A 9,564-nucleotide genomic window follows, 5' to 3' on the forward strand; every position below is an offset into this window, starting at 1 on the left:
CGTTTCCAGCTGCCAAAAGGCCCCCTCCTGCCCTGAGCTCTCCCCCCCGCCCCCATCCCAGCTTCAGCCTGGAACCTTTCCCTTGTGTGCCCCGCCTGGGACGCTTCCAGCTGTGGCTCTCTCTGCTCTGTGTCACCTGTCACCACCCTTCCTTCTGCTCTCTGTCTTCCAGAAACGTGTTGAAATCTCTCGTCTGCCGACACCTGCCCCTCCTTTCCTTATTGTGGGGTTTGGACCTCTTTTTGTTCCTTCACGATCATATTAAAGGGAGCCAGGAGGAAGGGGGAGATAAGTTGGTGCGTTCTGAACATGGAAGACAGATAATCGACGCTGAGCATTCTGCGCAGTATCTGCTCAACAAATGTCAGCTCCTCTTAAAACCTTCACCTGCCTGTGTCAGGTCTTGGGGTTTCTAGGCGGGGGCGGGGGCGGGCAGTGGGGTCAGTGAGGTCTCTGCGAGGGAATTACGGGCGGGTGGCATTGGCATAGGTTATGTCTCCTCCAGGAAATCTTGCCTGTCTTCTAGCTGTATATTTTCCCTTTGAAATTTATTACTTACAATGGGTTTTTAATTGCATTAATAATAAGTGGCTGCGTCTCTTTGTAAAAAGGGGGAAAAAAAACCCACAGAAGATCTTGAAACAACTTCGTGTTCTTTGTAATCTCCTGCCGCCTTCTGTCTTGGCTCGGGCCCCAGAAACCGGTCCCCCCTAACCCCGCAAGGAATCGAGGGCCAGTTCTTGATTTGGGAGGTGTCCCAAGAAGATCCAATAAATAGGGGACAAGGTGAGTGTGCCAGACAGAAGACAAGGAAACTGATCAAGATGGTGTGACTGGGCTGGAGCGATAGTACAGCAGGTAAGGCATTTGCTTTGCACATGGCCGACCCAAGTTCAACCCCCGGCATCCCATACGGTCCCCCAACCACCGCCAGGAGTGATTTCTGAGTGCAGAGCCAGGAGTAACCCCTGAGCATCGCTGGGTATGACCGAAAAAGAAAAAAAAAAAGATGGTGTGACCAAGGAAGCTTTTACTGTGGGCGATTGGGGCTCAGTCATTCTGGGGATCCCTGGGAGTCAGTGGGGTGATTCACCCAAGGACTTGGGTCACTGGGGACTTTTTGTTTGTTTATTGGGGGGCCACACTCTGCAATGCTCAGGATTTACTCCTGGCTCTGCACCCAGGAATTACTTCTGGCGATGTTCAGGGTATCATTTGGGATGCCAGGAATCAAACCCAGCTTGGCCGTGTGCAAGGCAAGTGCCCTCCTCACTGTACTGCTCCAGCCCCTAGACATTGATTAATTTCTTTATTTAGAGATCACAAAGTGATTTTTACTTTTATTTCCTTCACTTGAAGCCAATCACGAAATTGTCCCAGTGATTTCTGGGGTGGGGGTTTGGGGAAGGCTGTGGCCCAGCTGGCCGGGGCCTCACTGGGGCAGCTGCAGGAGCACCGACTGTCCTGCCGTCAGATAGGTGATGCTCTGGGAGCTGGAGAGCTGGTGGGCCATGTCCTGCGTCGTCTGCACCTTGTGCAGCTCCGTGAGGCTGGTCCCCTCAGTAGTGAGCGAGTCTCTGATCAGCTCGGCGGCCTGAAAGTCAGTTAGTTGTCTTTGGCAGAGATAAAGGCCGTCTTCTGCTGCTCAGCCTTTTCTACCACGAATCTGGCTTTCTCTGCTTCCTGCTGAGCCACCTGCTTGGCTTCTGCTGCTTTTGTGAACTCCTTCCCAAAGCAAGCTCAGACGCGTCAGGGACACGTCGTCCAGGGTGAGCCTGAATGTGAAGGTGGCTGCTCGTTCTGTCAGGCCATCGCTCACCTGTCTGGAGACCAGCTCCCACTGGGTGATCAGCTCCCCAGAATCAAAGAGAGCCACCATGGACTCTGTGGTGATGGACGGCAGCACGTGCACGTCGTGGTCCTCACTGAATCTGGTGCAGATGCGCAGCAGCTGGCTGGTCAGCGGCCGGAAGAGGATGCGCAGGGTGATGTTGACGTTCTTTCTTTTTTTTTTTTTTGGGTCACCCCCAGCGATGCTCAGGGGTTACTCCTGGCTCTGCACTCAGGAATCACTCCTGGTGGTGCTCAGGGGACAATATGAAATGCTGGGGATTGAACCCAGGTCGGCTGCATGCAAGGCAAACAAACGCCCTACCCTCTGTACTATCGCTCCGGCCCCAACATTCTGTAAGTCTTTGCTGCCCATGATCACAGGCACATTACGAGGTCAAGAGCGGCAATCGAAGATGATTCATTTTTGTACTGAGGGATCAGGAAACGAGGCCCTTCCCCCACCACAATGTCCTGCATATCTCAATACTAGTCAAAGATGACAGCTTAGTGCCCAATGTTCACATTGTACAAAGCCTGGCTCACCACACTTCCTGCCACAGCTAACGCCAGGCCTAACTTGCCAATGGACTCAGACACTTTGGCAGCCATGCCTCCAGTTCTGCTGAATCCACCCACAGCTGCTTCTACTCTGACCTCCCCATGAATCACTGTATCACTGTCATTCTGTTGTTCATCGATTTACTCGAGCAGATGCCAATAATGTCTTCAGTCGTCCCAACCCTGATATTTTAGCAGCTTTTCCTTACTCGTCTTTCCCAACGCTGCCATATTAGAGGCTCTTTCAGGATCAGGGGAATGAGACCCATTATTGTTACTGTTTTTGGCATATCGAATACTTCCTATTTATTTATTTATTTTAATGTAGGAGTATTGCTATTTATTCAGCCATTGATTAGGCTATTTATTTTTTATTTTGGGTCACAGCTAGCTGTACTCAGAGCCAACTCTGCAACTCTGTCCTCAGGGATCACTCCTGGCGGTGCTCAGGGAACCATATGGAGTACTGGGCATTGAACCCAGTTGAGCCACATGCGAAAACCTTACCTGCTGTAATATCTCCCTGGCCCCACGCCTGGTTAGATTTTATTTTTCTTTTTGGGTCACACCTGGTGATGCACAGGGGTTATTTCTGGCTCTGCACTCAAGAATTACTCCTGGTGGTGCTCAGGGAACCATATGGGATGCTAGGAATTGAACCCGGGTGGGCAGTGTGCAAAGCAAATGTCCTACCTGCTGTACTATCACTCCAGTTCCTCTGGTTAGAATTTTTTTCCCCGCTTTTCGGGGCTACTCCTGACTCTACACTCAGGAATCACTCATGGTGGTGCTCAGGGGGACTATATGGGATGCTGGGAATCAAACCCGGGTTGGCTGAGCGCTAGGCAAATGCCCTACCCGCTCTGCTATCACTCCAACCCCTAGACTTTTTTTTTTATGTAGGAGTATTGCTATTTATTCAGCCATTGATTAGCTGATTGAATTGGGCATGAACTCCACCTTACTTTTTTTTTTCCATTTTTTATAATTTTATTTATTGAATCACCGTGAGAGCAGTTACAAAGCTTTTGTGTTTAAGTCTCAGTCATACAATGAATGAAACACCCGTACCTTCACCAGTGCCCATTCTCCACCACCAAAAACCCCAGTATATCCCCATCCCACACCCTCCCCCTATCTGTGGGGCAGATGATTTCCACAGTACTCTCTACTTTTATTACATTCAATATTTTGACACCAGACCCACCATTATTGACACCATTATTATTTGGGATTTTACCCCAACACTCAGATCTGCCGAAAAGGCAACAGTAGACAATTTGCTTTCTATTGCTGGTTATGAATAACATATGATGTCGCGTGGCTGCAGTAGTGGCTGCGCTATTTTGAAATTTTGAAATTTTAACAATTAAATCTGGAGGGATTTCTTGCCCAAACCTGCTGGGTTCCAAGATTTGTTCCTGAGTCTCTGGGATCATGGCCGTTAGGCAGCTTGATCAGGAGCCAGAGAGGCTGTTTGTGCAGTCCCTAGACTTTTAAAAAGACATAAGCAACATAACTAGAGTCGTTATTGGACCTGGACTGGACTGCCTTCTAAGGACATTTTGGGGTTCACAGAAGACATCTGAATGGGTTCTTGTTGTTGGATGACACGAATGTGTACAGAAATGGAAAGGGGAAGATCTTTGACTGTAAAGCATATTTTGTTTGTTTGTAGTTTTTTGGCCGCTCCTGGCAATACTGGAGGGTTACTCCTGGCTCTGCATTCAGGCATCAGACTATCTAGAGTGTTGGGTATCCAATCTGAGTCAACCTCATGCAAGGCAAGCACCCTGGCTGCTGTACAATTCCTCCAGCCCCAAACGTGTTGTAATTTGTATGATCTCACCGGGTCTACATTCACACATTTGTACCTAGAAAGATCCTGAGTAATACAGCATTGGGCAGACTTCTCAAGACGTGGTGCTGCACCCTAATTCAGGACCCTGTGACTGAGGTGATTTCATGTTCCTGACTTACGTGTTAGAGGATGGAGCTTTCTCTGCACATAGAAAAGCAGGGGGTGGCCATTCTGGTGAGTCAAATCTAGTTACATGAGCCTTAGAAACCCGGAGTGTTTTCTCCTGCTGGTGACAAAAGGGGAAGCCAGAAGTCAGCGAGATTGGAAGTCTAATGTGCTGGTCCGAGCTGGAGGAGAGGCAAGAAGCAGGGAGTAGTCAGTGAGAAAGTGGGGTCCTCAGTCCGGCAAAGGGCCTACGTTCAAGAAACACACTGAAGGAGCTTGCCAGTGCTCCGACCATCAGAGGCAAGCCCAGCAGGGCTGACACCTGGATTTTGACCTTGTGAGACTCAGAGTTAGAGAGACCCACGTGCTCCCCTGACTTCTGACCTGGCAGATAATAAATCTGGGGGTGTTTTTAGCCTGCTAAGCTGGTGGTCATTTGCTTTTCAGCAGTAGAAGACCGATATGCTCTTAGTTGTTAATGGGGATGGCATCGGGGTGGTAAGAGGGTGAAATTATATATATATATATATATATATATATATATATATATGTTTGGGGGCCACATCCAGCTGTGCTCAGGCCTTACTTCTGGCTCTCCACTCAGGGATCACTCCTGGTGGTGCACAGGGGACCGTATGAGGTGCTGGGGATTGAACCCAGTTTGAGCATTTCAGATGGAGTGTATGGTCCAGTGATCTGCAGTGGGCCTGACCTGCTATTCTGTTAAAGGGATATCAAAAAGCACAATCTTTTGGGTTCCTGGAAGGGAAGCCATCACCTTTCTTCCCATCGAAGATATCCTGCTGTGACATGATTTTGGACCTCCCTATTTGCGTGGTTTTGTCCCACCCATGTTATGTCCCAGCTGCGCTCAAGGCAAGCACCCTACCTGCTGTGTAGCACTCTCGCCCTGCCCCTGAAAAAGAATTTTTTTTATTTGAACATTTCTTTTCTCTTGGGGTCTTAGGACCACATTCAGTGGTGCTCAGGGCCTACTCCTGACTTTGTGCTGGGGGGAGTGGCCGGGGCATGTGGTACTGGGGTTCAAAACCGGACCTCTGCATCTAGTCAAAAGAACCATATCGCAAAGCCCAGTTTGAGCGTTTTGGATGGAGTATGGCCCAGTGGTCTGCAATGGGCCTGTTCCGCCTTTCTATTAAAAGGATATTACAAAACGTAATCTTTCAGATTTCCGGAAGGGAACCCATCCTTGGATTTTCTTCCCACCCAAGACAGTCTGCTGTGAGGTGATTTTTTTTTCTTTTTGGATCACACCCGACAATACACAGGGGTTACTCCTGGCTTATGCACTCAGGAATTACTCCTGGTGGTGCTTGGTGGACCATATGGGATGCTGGGAATCGAACCCAGGTCGGCTGCGTGTAAGGCAAACACCCTACCCGCTGTGCTATTGCTCCAGCCCCAAGTGAGGTGATTTTACACCCCCCTATTTGCGTGGTTTTGTCCCACCTGTGTTATTATTAACATCAAATTTTTAATTCAACCCCTTTGTTTTTTGCTTAAAGAAAGAAACACACACACACACACACACACACACACACACACACACACACACACACCCTGAATACTTCAGCTCCCTCTTGAGCAATAATATCCAGAAGGTCATGGCTTGGCTGTGGCGGCTTTCTCCTCACACGTCAGAATGCATAGCCATAGTTATTAAGGAAGAGGGTCTGTGTACCTCCAGTGGTATTCAAAACAGGCGCTGGGAACGGCTGATCCCATATAATCCTTTCAACGCTTTGGCTTCAGTTGAAAACAAAAGCCTGGAAGGGGGTTGGCTCCTGGGTGCCTGGCAACTGCAGCTGCGACCCTGCCCACGAATGCCTGCAGGCTGTGGCACCCCCAGCCCCAGCTTCAGCCTGGGCCATGGAGGGGCACAAGAACTCAGGGTAGGAGGAGGTAAAGCCTGGCATTGTGCATCTGGCAACTGCTCTGACCATGACTGGGTGTCATTGGTCCGGATCAGCCCAATCTGGACTCCAGCCCCTTTGCTTCCCAAGGAAAAGACTAGAAGCATACAAAGACGAGGATCAATAATTAGGTGTACACTCAGAGATAAGCAGACGAAACCAGTCGTATGGTCCACTTTTTTGTTCTTGAAGGCAGGCCAGCACAGCTTCGAGAGGGAGTTGGAGAAATATGGTGTCTTCTATGACTGGAAAAATTGATAACCAGTTTTTTTTTTTTTTTGCTTTTTGGGTTACACCCGGCGATGCACAGGGGTTATTCCTGGCTCTGCACTCAGGAATTACTCCTGGTGGTGCTCGCGGGACCATATGGGATGCAGGGAGTAGAATCTGGGTCTGCTGCGTGTAAGGCAAATGCCTTACCCGCTGTGCTATCGCTCCAGCCCCTGATACCAGCTTTTGCGTCATCTGGGAGCCTGATGGAAGTGACTCCACTTCTTTGACTGTTTATCTGGACATGGGGCTAATGAAGGTGGCTTTGGCGGAATGCTCAGAGGAAGCAAACTATAATTCCTATTAAAATAATATTGGTGCAGCCGGGCTCAAAAGGGCTGAGTGCAGGATTCGCATGCGTGAGGCCTGGGTGCTGTCCCTGGCACCGCGTGGTGCCCTGAATACCAGTGGAACTGACTCCTGAACAGGAGCTGGGAGAAGGCTCTGAGCACTGCTAGGTGAGGCCTTAAACCAAACAAACAAAATATGTAGATCCACAGGTGGCTATGTTCGGGGTTCTCAATCCTTGGCTGTGAAGAACCATTGGCTATATAGTCTCATCACTGGGCTCTGCCCTTCTGTTTTTTTTTTTTTTTAAATTTTATTGAATCACTATGAGATAGTTACAAGCTTTCATGTTTGGGTTACAATCACACAATGATCAAACACCCATCCCTCCAGCAGTGCACATTCCCCACCACCAATATCCCCTCTGCCCTTCAATGAACTCTCAACAGTTTACTGTGGAAACCACAGCCCTGAAACTGAAATCAGGCCCTGTTCTTTTCAGCACCCAATCTTCCACACTTCTTACACTAGGTGAATGACAGGGTTTTTGTTTTGTTTTGTTTTTTACTTTTTTGCTTTTTGGGTCACACCCAGCGATGCTCAGGGGTCACTCCTGGCTCTGCACTCGGGAATTACTCCTGGTGGTACTTGGGGGACCATATGGGATGCCGGGGATCGAACCCAGGTTGGCTGAGTGCAAGGCAATTGCCCTACCCGCTGTACTACCACTCTGGGCCCCAGAAAGGGCTTTTTGTTTGTTTGTTTGTTTGTTCGTTTCGGTTTGGGGCTACCCCCTGTAATGCTCAGGGATTGCTCCTGACTCTGCACTCAGGAATTACTCCTGGCAGTGCTCAGAGGACCATACAGGATGTTGGGGATCGAACCCGGGTCAGCTGCGTGCAAGGCAAATGTACCATCACTCTGGTGCCAGTATAGAGCTTTTGGGATGCTCCCTGACATGTTGGCCATTTCTCATGTCTCTGCATGCTTGGTCTGATCCTACTCCCGCTTCCCTCTGGTCTTTTTGGTTTTCTTGGAACATTGGGTCTCTCCAATCTCAGAACTGCTGCCCTGGCTGTAATCTGGCCTGCTGTCTCTCCAGGACATAGGACTTGGGAGCAACATTCTCAAATGTCCCACCCAGAAGTTCTCAGGGGCTCAGTGCTCAGGGCATGCTCTGGGTGGAAATCAGAAACCAAGCCTGTGCATGCTCCAGCCCTTTGAGCCATTTCCCTGGTCCTGGTCACTCAACTGAATCCTGGAGCTGCGCCCTACCTGGCTCTCATGCACCTGACCCTTTCCAGCCTGAGGGTTGGGATCCTGAGGATTGAACCCGGGGTGTTTACATGCCAAGTAAATGCTTTACCCGCTGTACTATTGCTCTGGCTCTGGGCCACTGCACTCTTTTTCTTTTGGCTTTGGGTCACACCCAGCAATGCTCAGGGCTTATTCTTGGCTTTGCACTCAGGAATTACTCCTGGCAGTGCTCAGGGGACCCTATGGGATGCTGGGAATCGAACCCAGTTCGGCCACATGCAAGGCAAATGCCCTACCCGCTGTGCTATTGCTCTAGCCCCTGCCCCTGCACTTTTAGTTGAGGCACACAGGATATGGTTATGGGGCTCCTTGGGGCTTCCTGTGGCTCACACAAGTACTTCCTGGAGATGACATTTCCAGGCTGGGGTGCTCATCTGTCTTTCCAGTTGCAGTACCCCTGGGGGGTGTTGCACCCATCTGAGATGCTCGCATGTACCTGACTGTGGCGTGGCTGGAAAATGCTGGGCTGTAGGAGATAGTTTGCCAGGCTCAAATGGCAGCGTTCCCCGCCCCCCCCCCCCCCCCCCGATCACACTTGGTACATGTGGTACAAGCCCCAAAGCAGCCCTGCTAATCCCTGCGCTCTTCTTCCCGGCCAAGTAGAGGCAATTTGAACACAGACACAGAGAGATTCAGAGAGAAGGGCTTATGAAGAAATAAAAACCTGGGGCTGGAGTGATAGTACAGCGGGTAGGGCGTTTGTTTGCCTTGCATGTGGCCGACCCGAGTTCGATTCCCAGCATCCCATATGGTCCCCTGAGCACCACCAGGAGTGATTTCTCAGTGCAAAGCCCTGAGCAATGCTGGGTGTGACCCAAAAGCAAAAAAAAAAAAAAAAAAAAAAAAAAAGAAGAAAGAAACATAAGCTTTCCCTACCACAGTAGAGGTACAGATGGGGGGAACGTGGCAGAAGTCAAGGGTGCCCAGGATTTGCCAGCAACCCCAGAAGCTGAGAGCCTCGGGACAGAATTGCTGTTGCAATGCCCCGGAAAGAAGTGAATCCTGCTCACCCCTTAACTGTGGACTCTGGCCTCCAGCCCGGGAGAGAGTGAATTCTGAGCAGCCCAGGCACCAACTTAGCTCCAAAGGGCACAGGTCTCTAGCCCTGGCTGAGTGCCCTAGTTGATGCTTAAGTTGTGCTTTGTGAGCACACAGATGGTTCATTTCTTCCGGAGCACTGGGTATGGGAGTACCTCATGGCTCTGCAATATACTAGTGAAATACACAGGAACCTGTTAGCTCTCTACCTCTGAGCACCCAAGCTCATTTCAGTGAGTCCTTCATCCTTCCTCTTTCCCTCCCTCCCTCCCTCCCTCCCCTCCCCTCCCCTCCCCTTTCCTTCTCCTTTTCTTTCTCCCCTTCCCCTTCCCCCCTCCCTCCCTTCCTTCCTTCCTTCCT

General features: G+C 50.0%; 1 pseudogene; it reads right to left on the reverse strand.

Annotated features, from left to right (window-relative positions):
- Positions 1 to 1,432: 1,432 nt before the first annotated feature.
- Positions 1,433 to 2,442, reverse strand: LOC130039406 (prohibitin 1-like; annotated as a pseudogene).
- Between the last annotated feature and the right edge of the window lie 7,122 nt (positions 2,443 to 9,564).

This window comes from Sorex fumeus, unplaced genomic scaffold, assembly GCF_029834395.1.
Source record: "Sorex fumeus unplaced genomic scaffold, SorFum_2.1 ptg000086l, whole genome shotgun sequence".
Taxonomy (NCBI): Eukaryota; Metazoa; Chordata; class Mammalia; order Eulipotyphla; family Soricidae; genus Sorex; species Sorex fumeus.